The sequence below is a fragment of the Elephantulus edwardii genome, unplaced genomic scaffold, assembly GCF_000299155.1.
Source record: "Elephantulus edwardii isolate Elephantulus edwardi_28Jun2011 unplaced genomic scaffold, EleEdw1.0 scaffold00011, whole genome shotgun sequence".
NCBI lineage: Eukaryota > Metazoa > Chordata > Mammalia > Macroscelidea > Macroscelididae > Elephantulus > Elephantulus edwardii.
The window spans coordinates 22,700,852-22,713,968 of NW_006399761.1; the positions used below are offsets into that span (position 1 = coordinate 22,700,852).

The 13,117-nt window shown below is 39.2% G+C and overlaps 1 pseudogene; it reads right to left on the reverse strand.

Moving 5' to 3' along the window:
• Positions 1-9,702: 9,702 nt before the first annotated feature.
• LOC102862066 lies at positions 9,703-10,586 on the reverse strand (annotated as a pseudogene).
• Between the last annotated feature and the right edge of the window lie 2,531 nt (positions 10,587-13,117).

Genomic DNA, 13,117 nt, shown 5'->3' on the forward strand with positions numbered 1-13,117 from the left:
CTATGTATATGTCTATGTCTATGTATATGTATAATGCTGAGCACTTCATAAATTCTTGGTACATGTTTGTTACAGTTCTTTTCTTTCTTCCATAATCTCAGCTTCTACTCTTATATTACCTTTTCCCCCATTTTTATTTGCTATCGTTATTCTCTTTCCCTATTTTATAAGCCTCTGCCTCCTATTAAGACACCAAATTTATATTCATATTTCCAGCCTCCCTTATAACTAGGTCACAGGAATTGTTTTAAGTATCTTTAGTTATAAAGGAACCTCGATGGTATAGCAGATCTCATGCTGAGCTTGTAAGAGGGAAAAGTCTCTTCCCACATAGTTTTATAGCCTCAGAGACCCAACAATACAAAGTCATAGGTTGGTATACACTTGATGACTGTGAGTTTAATTTGGGATTTAATTACTTTGAGGAAGGAAGATGGGCATTCCTCCCCTTGTTCCATTTACAGCCTCTGAAAATCTGCGGGAATATTAGCTAGGAGTCTGTTCCCACTCAACAACGAGTTGTTGTTCTTCCCACACTAGACTGAGCTTTGAGCTGTGGTGCTGGAGAAGAGTATTGAATATACTACCATTGACTTCTAAGAGAAAAAACAGGCCTGCCCTGGAGAGGATGAAACCAGGCTGCTCCTTGGAAGCAAGGATTCTGAAGCTCCATCTGATGTACTTTGGACATGTTGCAATGAAGAACCAATCCTTGGAGAAAGACATCATGTTTGGGGGGAGGGGCAGCGCAAGAGAGGAAGACCCTCGATGAGATGGATTGACTCAGTGACTGGGGCAATGGGGCCAGGTCAACCTCCCTTTGTTTAACTCATCACCTTTCCTAGTGTGATGTCTTTTTCCAAGGAGTGACCTCTCCTGACAACATGCCCAAAGTGTGTGAGGTCAAGTTTCACCATCCTTGCCTCTAAGGAATACCTTGCTTGTACTTCCTCCAAAACATATTTGCTTATTCTTTCAATAGTCATGTGATATTTGATCCTCTTAGCCAACACCCCAACATCAATTCTTCTCCTGTCGTTGTCCAATTTTCAGATGCATAGGAAGCAACTGAAAATACCATGACTTGGATCGGGCACGCCTTAGTCTTTAAATTGACACCTTTATGTGTAGCACTTTGGAGAGATCCTAGACAGTATATTTCTCCAATGCAGTGTGTCTTTTGATTTCTTGACTGCTGTTACCATAGGTGTTGGCTGTGGATCCAAGTAAAATGAAATAAATGACAACTCAATCTTATCATGATGTTAGTACAAACTTCACTGAATGCATTGGAAAAAATAAAACCCCAGGAATTGATGAAATACCAATTGAGGTGTTTCACTCCCCCTAAAAAAAGATCATAAAAAAGAATGTGAGAATTATTAAACAATATCATTAAGATCATATAGAAGAAAAATCTTGCTGAAAATAATTTTTAAAAGGCTTAAATATAGACAGAGAATTGTCAAAAATAGAAGCAGGTTTCAGAAGAATCCATGGAAAGAAGGATATCATTGCTAATGTCAGCTGTATCTTGGCTGAAAGCAGAGAACATAAAAAGAGATGTTTATTTGTATTTTATTGATTATTGTATGGGCCATAACAATTGTAGATAATCTTGAGAAGAATGGGAATCCCAGAACAGTTAATCATGCTCATATAAAACCTCACCAGAGACCAAGAAGCTGTTGTCTAAACAGAACAAGGGACACTGTACGGTGTAAAATCAGGAGAAATTTTCATATTTATATATTTTCATCATACCAATTCAATCTGTGTGCTGAGCAAATTATTAAAGAGGCTGGGCAATGTGAAGAAGAATATTGCATCAGGATTGGAGGAGGTGTTATCAATAGTCTCCATTGTGCAAATGACACAACCTTGCGGGCGGCAAATGAAGAAGACTTAAATATAGATTACACCTCATCATCAAGAAAATAAAAGTCCTCACTTCTGAATCTATAGGCAAAATCATCATGGGTGGAGGAAATACTTACATTGCCAGCAGTTTCATTTTACACGTTGCATTGGGGAAAAAATCTGCTATCGAGGATCTCTCCAAAATTCTAAGAGCAAGAACGCCAGTTTAACAACTATGGTGTACTGTATCCTAGGCATGCTGTTTTCAGTTGCTTCCTATGCATTGGAGAGCTCCTGAGAGGCAAGGATGGTAAATTTTTTCTCACCTTCTGCAGACATATTATCAGGAGGATCTAGTTCTTGAAAAGAAGCATCATCTTTGGAAAGATAAAAGGGCAGCAAAAGAGAAGAAGGCTCTCCAATGCGATAGATTGACAGTGACTCCCATAATGGGCTTGCACATTAAAGAGCTCACGAGGAGGGCACGGGAACGGCAATGTTCATATCTGTTCACAGAGTTTCTGTGGGCTTGTAGTTGACAGTACTTAAGCATAACAACATTATGAGGTTGCTGATTGGCCCACTGGTGAGAATTTTTATTTTCTTGATGTTGAGATCTAAACTATACTGAAGGCTAGAGTCTTTAATCTTCTGCAGCAAGTATTTCAAGTCCTCTTCACTTTCAGGGGACAGGATTGTGTCTTAAGTCTTCCTCCAATCCTGACATCATTTTTTTCCTCTTCTAGTCTAGCTTCTCACATTATCTGCTCTCGTGTTGTCGGCATATAGATTAAATAGGTATGGGAAAAGAATGCAGCCCTTACACACACTTTTCCTTATTTTAAATCATGCATTGTTCCTTTGTTCTGTTCAGACAACAGCACAATTAAGACAATGAACACAATTAAGTATTCTGAGATTCCCATTCTACTCAAGATTCTCCATAATTTGTTATGATCCAAACAATCTAGTGTCTTTGCATTAGCAATACAACACAAGTAAACATCTTTCTGATATTCACTGCTTTTAGTCAAGATCTAGCTGACAACAGCAATGATATCCCTTGTTTCATGGCCTCTTCTGAATCCCACTTGAATTTCTGACAGTTCCCTCTTAATGTATTATTCTAGCCATTTTTTCATAATCATCAACAAGATTTTACTTGCATGGCATAGTAATGATAGTTTTTGATAATTTTCACATCTCCTTTTTTGAAAATGAGAACAAATATGTATCTTTTACAGTCAGTTAGCCAGTAACTGTGTTCCAATTTTTTTTTAACATAGATTGGTGAGAATATCCAGGGCTACATCTGTTTTTTGAGACAAATTATTTGTTATTCCAACAATTGTTGCAGCCTTCTTTTTTTGCTAATGCCTTTAATGCAGTCTGCACTTCTTCCTTCATTGTTGTTGATTGCTGTCGAGTTGAGCACGACTCATAGCAACCCTATGAACAAAAAGCCTGAAGCCCTTTCACAACCATCGCCATTTATCAAAGTTCACAAGAGTTTCTAGAGGCATGCTGTTTAGGAAGTAGATGCCACTCCTGCATCCAAACCTATCTTACACTGGGAGCTCCACCAAACACTGTCCACAATGGGTAACCATGATGGCATTTAACACCCCAAAAGCATAAGGTTTAGCATCACAACAACCCCAGGTTACCTCAGTACAGCATATTGACAGAAGAGTGCTGTACCACTTAGAAGAATGTTCCTATAAAATATAATAACAACCAACTTTTAAACACAAAGGGCCTACCCGAGGTCTTGTTGACTATACACATGAGGCTTAAATAAAAAAATTACCAATATAGTCTGTTTTTATTGTTATGTGCCATTGAGTTGTCTGTGACATATAGTGACCTTATGTACAGCAGCTCTGAACCCTTCCTTGTCATGCTGCGTCCTGAGAGAGCATGACTATTATCAACATGCTGCATCCTAAAATTGTGTAGATAGAAGTTTAAAATGACTGTGGTGCACTGTTCACAGTTTTGTGTTCTGTTTATCTCCTTTGATGTTTTCAATCAATTTCTTCCTTCAATCAGTGTTTGAAGCCCTTATTTGCCTTTTCTTTTTAAACCCCTCATTTCAAATTGTTGCCTGTGCCTATTGTTTTCTAATGTCTTTGGTGTATAATGTCTGAACTGTCATTTATTTAGCCCCCCATCTTTCCCAGAAGTCACCATTGAATTATCCTTGATCCTTTTTCTCTCCTTCCATATCCAACCCATCAGTCAAACCTGGAATTTCCACCTTAAAAATACAACTCCACAGAGCAGATACTTAGTTTCTGTTTTTCTCTTCATTTTCAGTACTTCTGATTTTTAAAACCCAAGCCACAGAATATAAGTATGTCCTAATACAGCCTTTGACAGCTGATGTTTGTTTGTACAGGAAACTTTTTTTTAATATCCTTTGTAGACTGGTGCATGGAAAAGGCCTGAGGTAACTTTTAAATGCAGTTGTTCAAAGTTAAATGCAAGCATTGTCCAAGTTCACTGAGCGTCCATACAAAAAAAAAAAAAAAGAAGAGTCATTGAGTATCATGTTGGGTGATCCTGGCACTAAGCGTCACAGTGTCCACTCAATGTGAACCTTTATCTGCCATTTATGCAATCAGAGTCTGATTTTTCCTCAAAGATTCCCTTTCTCCATCAAGTTTAACCTGACCTTATGACATCCTGACAAATGTTGTTGTTATGTGTTGTCAAATCACCTGTGACTCATAGCAACCCAGCAGCTCTGAAGCCTGCCCTGTCCTGAGCCAGTCTCACTGACACTGACACACCTACCTTCATTACCCTACCTACTGTATCTATCCATCTTATCCAGGGTCATCTTCTTTTGCACTGTCCCTCCACCCTTCCAAGCATGACGTCCTTCTCCAAGGACCGGCTCCTCTTGGCCACATGTCCAAAGTGTGTGAGATGGAGCTTCAATATCCTAGCCTCCAAGGAGGAACTTGGTTTCACCTTCTCCAAAACAGACCTATTTGTTTTCTTGGTGGTCCATGGTATGTTCGAGACTCTTATCCAGCACCACAACACAATAGCACCAATTCTTCTGTCATCTTTATTCATTATCCAGCTCTCTGATCCATAGCAAGTAATTGCAAAAACCATGGCCTGGATCAGGCGTATCTTAGTCTCTAAACTGACATCATTGCTTCTCAGTACTCTGGAAAGGTCCCTGACAATAGATATATCTGCAGTTCACCTAATTCACCTTTTGGGTTCCTGTCTGCTGGTGCCCAAAGTGTTGACTGAGGAGCTGAACAGCTGTAATGTTAACAACTTCAAGCTCTTGCCTATCCCTTAGGTACCCCATTTTCACAGGATCTTACCAGCTCTGTTAACAACCAGCCAGCCTAGGCCAGATGGACATACAGGCCCAGATCTGTGTTGGAAACATTTCTCAATGTTATCCCTAATCCATAATGTACTACAATTTACACTGTCAAATGCCTTCAGCCAGTTAAACACAACTAAACATCTTTCTTGTATTTTCTTTCAGCAGAAATCCATCTGACACCAGCAATGATGACTCTGTTTGAGTTTCCCCTTCCTGAGTCACTATTGGGGAAATTTTCTCTAGGAAGTCAGGAGAATCGCAAGATCCCTCCCTCTTTCCTCCCTTTTCTTGGAAGGCACAATGCAGCATTGTTATTCAACTCTGAAAACATTTGCTTCATTTTTGTCTGCGTCTCTTTTATAATGAGGGTTAGGGGAATGAAGACCTATCATTCACTCACTCGTTAGCGTAGAGTCAGATTCAACTCTTAGCTGATCTTCAGCAGGTTTTAGGGGTCTGTGAATCTCACTTAATCTCCTGCAGAGTCACTGGTGGATTAGAACCACCACAAAAGGACCACCTTTGGGTTAAGGACTTCACCACCAGGGCTCCTCTTCTTCTTGTGTTGTTAGGTGTCATCCAGTTGTCTATGACTCATAGTGCTCCTGTGAACAACAGATTTGAACCCTGTCCTGTCCTGTGCCAACTTCACAATCTCTGACATACTCCGGCCCATTGCTGCAGTCAAGGTGTCAATCCAACCGGTAGAGGGCCTTCCTTTCCATCGCTGTCCCCTCACCCATCTGTTAGGTCCAGACAGTGGGGCTAAGGGGGTGAGTGAAGAATTCAAAGAACACACATATCAACAAGAAGAGTGAATGACTCCGCCCACCTAGCAGAACTAATGGATAAGCCACAAAATCACAGTGGAATGTTCCTCCCTAAAGACTCTGTTATAAAAACCCTCCCCAGTAAGCTCACTGTATGATTTCCCCACTCTACATCTTCAGAATGAGGACCCTCGCCAGGAGTTCCCCAACCCACCCCCTCTAATAAAGCTACGTTAAGCTCTCTCATTCTCTCTGATTTCTTCCTTTATTTCACTAATCTAACACCTTCTAAGCGTGATGTCCTTCTCCAAGGAATAGCTTCTCCTAGCAATATGCCCAAAGTATACAAGACAAAGCTTCACCATCGTTCACCTCCAAGAAGCACTCTGACTGCACCTTTTCCAAGACATATCTGTTTGCTCATTTTGGCAATCCGTGGAACAGTCAGTACTCTTCTCCACCACCACAGTTCAAAGCAGTAATTTTTCTTCTGTCATTCTCATTCAAGGTCCAGCTCTCAGCAGCAATGCCAAGTGATTAAAAAGACCATGGTCTGTCTCTAGCACACCTGAGTTCTCAAACTAACATCACTTTTCCTCAGGAAATTGGAGAGGTCTCTGACTGCAGACTCTCCCAGTGTAATGTGGCTCCTGCTCTACTGACTGCTGGTAGAAAGTGTATAGATAGTAGATCCAGTTAAGAAGAAATCATTGACAGTTTCAATTTTTTCTCAGTCTATTACAATGTTGTCTATTGGTCCAGAGGTGAAAAGTTTTGCTTTCTTGACGTTGAGATGTAATCAATATTGAAGGTGGCAGTGTTTGATTTTCTGTAGCAAATGCTTCAAGTCCTCCTCACTTTCAAGGATATGTCATCTGCACAATGATAGTTATTGAGGAGTCTCCCTCCGATCCTGATACCACCGGTCTTCTTCATAGAGTCCAGCTTTTCAAATAATTGGTTTAGCATATAGGTTGAATAGATATGAAGAGAGGATACAATCCTGATACATGCCTTTCTTCATTTTAAACCATATAGTTCTCCCTTGCTGTGTTCCCAAAGCAGATTTTTCGTCCAGGTATAGGTTTCATATGAGCATAATTTGATGTCTGGGATTCCCTTAAAGACTTTTAAAAGACCACACACAGTCCTACATTCAATCTCTTATCAGGGATTATATCTAAATTTACATTTTGCATTTTGGCTGGGAACAAAGGCAACTAACATCTGCAGACCATGGTGAACTGGGTCTAGTTCTTCAACCAGGTGTTTCTATCAGTTTTGCCTAAGCAAAGTTTCCAAAGCTTATTTTTAGAGTCAACAAAATTCCACGTCATCTTTTTCTCTTCAAGATCTTGTATTGCCTATGCCCCTTCCTCTACATATATGTACCAGAATTGATTGTTCAGAAAAGTCTAAACTATTTTAATAAGGATCAAGCTTTAAGTAAATGAAGTGAAACTTCAGTACCAGTTAATTCTCGCAGATGGCAGAGATTTTGAGGCAGGCAGGAGAGCCATCTGGTGGGGTCCTTCCATATTGTTGCTTGGTTAGTTATATAGGGACATTGCTGATTTCAAACAAATTCTCTCTTTCCTTCTCTTGTCAAATAAAAGCACACTTTATTTGAACTAAGACCTGCTGCAACTGAGGACTTCACTGTTTCTCAATGTGAGTTCAAGTATTAGGATTTCACAAGGACTTTTGAATTGCATAAATCTTTCCCCCATCCCCACTCAGTAGCTCTTTAACAAAATGCACAGAACCGCAGTATAACAGCTCTTTAATACATGGGTTCAAATACAACTAGGGTGATCATTTCCCTGTAATTTCGTAGTCGTATTCATTAAACTCTCGTTAGTGCTGTTCCTCAACATTTTCATTCACAAAGACCTTTGAACTCCCTTTATAAAGCCTTCCACAAAGAAGGGTACAATCAACAATAAAACTGTTACTAATAGTAGTTTTATTTTCATCACTGTAAAGAGAAACGTGTATTTCTTCCTTTTATGCTTAAGGCATTGTACAGTGTGTGCTATACTCTGCCTTGAAGTGCAAAGTTTATAAATACAATACACCAATATACAAAGTTGAAGCCATTACCAAGAGCTTATTAATGACTACAATGAGACAACGAAGTCTGGAGTGTTGATGAAATCTACGAAGAGATTTGAAAACAACACGAACTCACACATTACAGTAAAAATGTTTGGTTTTTATTATTTTATAGATCTTTTTTAAAAATTAATTTTAATAAGAGTTTACAAAGACTTTGGGGTTTCCATTCATTCATTGTTGCACTTTTCTCACTGCCCACCCCTCCTTCCCAATTTGCTCTTCTCTTTGAAAAGTAAAAGCAAAAATTCTTTCATTGTTATACAATCCTTCCCAAGTCCACTCCACTATGCAGTCTTCTTTCTGGACTCCTGTCATGACAATAATATCTAATAATATATCCCTTTTAAACAGTTCTCTCCCTCATATGTTTCAATGCAGTATACATTATTTATCCCCTCTTTCTCAGTGTTCCCCCCAACCACTATGTCAGTCCTCTTTTATAACAGTGGCATTATGCAATATTTGTCTTTTTGTGACTGAGATATTTCACTCAGCATAATGTCCTCCAGGGTCACTCATTTTGTATATTTCATGAGTTCCTTGTTTTTCAATGCAGCACAGTATCCCATTGTGTGAATATACCACAGCTTCTCTATCCATTTGTTTGTTGATGGGCACTTAGGTTGTTTCCAACTCCTTGCTATTGTTACTCCATGCTATTTGTTACTCCGTGAACAAAGCCGAAATAAACATGGATGTGCATATACCTGCTTGGGTGGCAGTTATAGTTTCTTTAGGGTATATTCCCAGTAGTGAAATTGCTGGGTCAAATGGTATTTCTATTTGCAACTTTTTGAGAAAGTGCCATACTGCCTTCCATAGTGGTTGCACCGTTTTACTTCTTCTCTATCTATTCCCAACTTTTGCATTCCAGTCACCCTTTATTATCAATGCATCTTGATTGCATGTTCGATCGATCTCCTACTGTAAAAGTTGGTAAAAAAACCCACGTTATCTTGCTGTGGTGCTAGATTATTTTCTAAATTCTAGATTTAAGTCCCTTATCTGACATGTCATTACCAAATATTATTTCCCCATTCTTTGACTTCCCCTTTTACCCTGTTGGAGAAGGTTTTGGATGTGCATAGGGATTTGATTCTTAGAAGGTCCCATCATCTATTTTATCCTCTCCTGGTTGTAGATTTTTCAGGATGCTTGGAAGACGGTTTATGTTGTGAATTAGGATTTCTAGAGTTCTTCCAAGGTTTTCTTTAATGAAGTTTGTAGACCTTGGTTTTAGTCCTTGGACCATGATTCACTTTGAGTTGGTTTTTGTGTATGGAGTGAGGTGTGGATCTTGTTTGAGTTTTTTTGCTGACAGTTTTCCAATTTTGCCAGCACCATTTGTTAAAAAGGCGATTGTTTCTCCTCTTGACTGATTTTATCTCCTTGTCAAAAAAATCAGTTGACCATAGGTAGATGGGCTGATTTCTGGATTCTCCATTCTATTCCATTGATCTATATGTCTGTCATTGTTCCAGTACCACATTGTCTTGACCACCACGGCAGTGTAGTAGGAATAGTAAAAATGTTGTACTTGGAAAAGAAGATAACATCTCAGGTGCTGCTGAAGGATTTTTCCAAGTTGCTTCAGGTTTACTTTCTCTCTGTGATTATTTTTAAATAGTGCACCACATTGTGAGCTGCACTGTTTTGTGCATAACCACAAGAGATTCTGAAGCCATGACAGACTGTGATGGAACCAGTTGACAGTTCAGCCAGACATTGATACTGACTGTTGGCACTCAGCTCTTCCATATCCAAGTCAATATGTTATAGTAAAACCTTGCTCCATAGCAATTCCACTAAGTAGCTGGACATACTTCATTCTTGAAATAATGAAGAGGCTTCTTTTCAGTGAGATGATCTTTTCACCAGGAGAATTCCTTAAGGAGTGCCAAGTACATCCTAAAGAATGCCCAAATACATTTGGTAAAGAAATGTGGTTGTCTGGAGAAACATTACTGAATTTGACAAGAAATTTCTCAGTTGCATTTCTCTTGGCCTGGTTTTTGGATGCCCCTTTTCCAGTTTCCGTAATGCCTCGAGCCTGCGTATTGTGGCGTACTCACTCTTATGAGCAGGTTCCCCTCCTCTTGGGAAAGCATATACTCAGGAAGTCTCCAGCCATGATGCATAACTAATTCCTGTGATGAATCAGTAGGATTACACTGGTTCTGTTTGCATGAAAGGGTCAGGCATTAATGGGTCAGGAACTGCAAAGCAAATACTTGCCTTGGTTTTTAAGAAGGTTATGGCAGCTTCTGCAGCTGTGTTTCCCCAGCTTCTTACTTGTCCCTTCCCCTGTGCAGGCTTTGTCATCAACACTAACTCTTGAAAGTCAAAGTGGACACACGCACTTAGACATCAGATCTTTCACATTCATAAACTGTGATGTTCTTGGTCTTCGTGCTATATTCATGTAACACCTAGACTGGAGTTTCCCCTGGCTTTATTGTTGAAGGTCCTTCTGTCCTCATGCTTCAGCAGACAGCAGAGGGGCTGTGGCACGATGCCTGCTTGGGGACATGACAAGAAGGCATGACTTGGCAGAACAAGAAAGAGCAGTGCCAAGTGATGTCCTGGCTCTGCTCATACCCAAGAGGGTGGACAGAGCTGTATAAATCTTGGGGGTTTTTATTAAGCATGCATTCATTTTCACTCAGAATGTCATCCAAGTCGTTGGATGGATGCCATGTGCAAAGCTCTTTAGTTAATAAGAGTATTTGTGTGTATGTCTGTGTGTGTGTGTGCACATACATGCACACATGTGCGTTGAAGGGAGACGTCTACTGGGCACATAACACCATGTCCTTGTCCTTTTAACAACTTCTTTGAAGAAATTGTAACTGCTATGCCAAAAGCCGTGTGCTACTTGCATCATTCAGTATTGCATGATCAGATGAAATGAGCCCTAAGAATTGCAGCACTTAACTCAATGATTGAACCACACTATAGGTTCCATAATCTCTTTCACCATGTGAGGTTAAGGTTGAAATTGGGCAGTTTATTGTATCCATGAGGAAAAGTATTTACAAGCTTCAGGAACACAACTTGTGAACACCAACCAAATGTAAGCATTGAGCTTATGCTTCTTAAAACTTCATCCATTCTTCAAGACTTAGGTCAAATACCACTTGCTTTAAGAAGTCTTCTCTGATACCTACAGCCCAAAGTAATGTCTTCTCCATTTGATTTAACAATTATCATATAATATCTATTTTTATTGCAATAATACCTATTTTTATTTACGTTGCAAGGAGAGACCAGTCCTTGGAGGACTTCATGCTTGGGAGGGTGGAGGGACAGCGCAGGAAAGACCCTCTATGAGGTGAACTGATTCAGTGACTGGGGTAATGGGGGTAGGTGTGTCGGAGATAGTGAGATTGGCACAGGATAGAGCAGGGTTTAGGGCTATTGTACATAGGGTCGCTATGAGTCACAGGCAACTCAACAGCACATAACAACAATATTAATTTTTATCCAGTTTTCTTAATTCAAGTTGCTTCACTTGGGTCACACATCAACATAAGGAAAACAAACACTCCTCACAACTGGACCGATAAGCAACAGCATGATAAATGGAAGGAATATTGATGTTTTCAAGGATTTCTTTTTACTTGCAACCACAACTCAATGCCCATAAAAGCAGCAGTCTAAGACAATTATTGTAGAAACAGAAGGATAACTAGTAAAACATTTATGGAGACTCAAGGGGGGAAGGGAAAGAGGTGGGAGCAGAGGAGGTGAGTGAGGATGGGTAGGGGCAAAACCACAAGGTTGTAGTTTGGTGGGGGGAGAGAAGGGGAAAAGGAAATGAGAAACATCTAACGTTGGTGACCTGAAAAGACAGGGTAATGGTGGGCACGGGCCAATGGTGATTAACTTTATAAAACATAATGCATGGGAATGAATGTATGAAACACAATGTGAATGAAGAATAGTGTGAAAAGCAATGTATATGAACTTTGTAAGCAAATCAATATAAAATAAAAATTAAAAAGGAAATCAAGTTAACTTATTGCATTGAGCAAATCTGTTGCAGAAGACTCATTTAAAGTTTTGCAGTCAAACATTCCGTCCTGTGGATACAAAATATATTTTAGGGCACTATGTTTATCATAAGAGTAGGGAATGAGGGTTGCAGAGTGGATTATATTTGGGGTTGGGGGATGTGTGGGGGCGATTGTGTACCAATGAGGGAGTTTTTCTTTTGCTTTTCAAGGAGAGGAGCAAAGGGGGGGGGCGGAGAAAAGGGTGCAACAATGAATGAACGGAATTCCAAAATCTCTGTAGATGTTCATTGAAATTAAAAATAAATAAATTAATAAAAAAATGATCATGGCATTTTGCACAAACTATTTCTAGACTAACTTTATATTGAGACTATTATACTAACACCAAAAGAAACTTGTGATGTTTAATGGTCATGAAATAAAGGATTCCTTGTCTGCAGTAGAACAATACTTCAAGGGAATAGTCTTAATATTTTTATACTACAAAAAAATGATCGTTGCCTTTTCATCCAATGGCAAAAACCTGTTAACAAGTTCTATCTACAATCTATTTAATGAATAAGGTTAAAATAAGTTACTTACAAAACACTAATCTTTTAAAATTTTAAAAATGTTTCATCAGCTAATATAGATTATACTGAAAGACAAATTCTGAAGTAAATGAATTAGCCCAAGTGGGGTATCAGAAACTCTAAAATTTTGCTTTTCTATCCATTGTGTTAGCCCCTGTTGGGGCATGGTCTCCAACTACCTTAACTGCAGACATATGGTCTTGCAAATCAATAGCTATGGGACCAATATAAGAGAATGCTTTCCACACTGTAGAAAATGGAGGTGGGCAGAGAGTGGTGAAGACTGGCACCTTTTAAGACTTTTTCTTTTTTTAAAAAAAAAGATTTATGCTTTATCTTGTAACATTTTTATATTCACTGCCTTTCTCAGGTTTAGAAAAAGTAAATCACAATTTATTAAGCTGGAATGTATGCTATTTTATT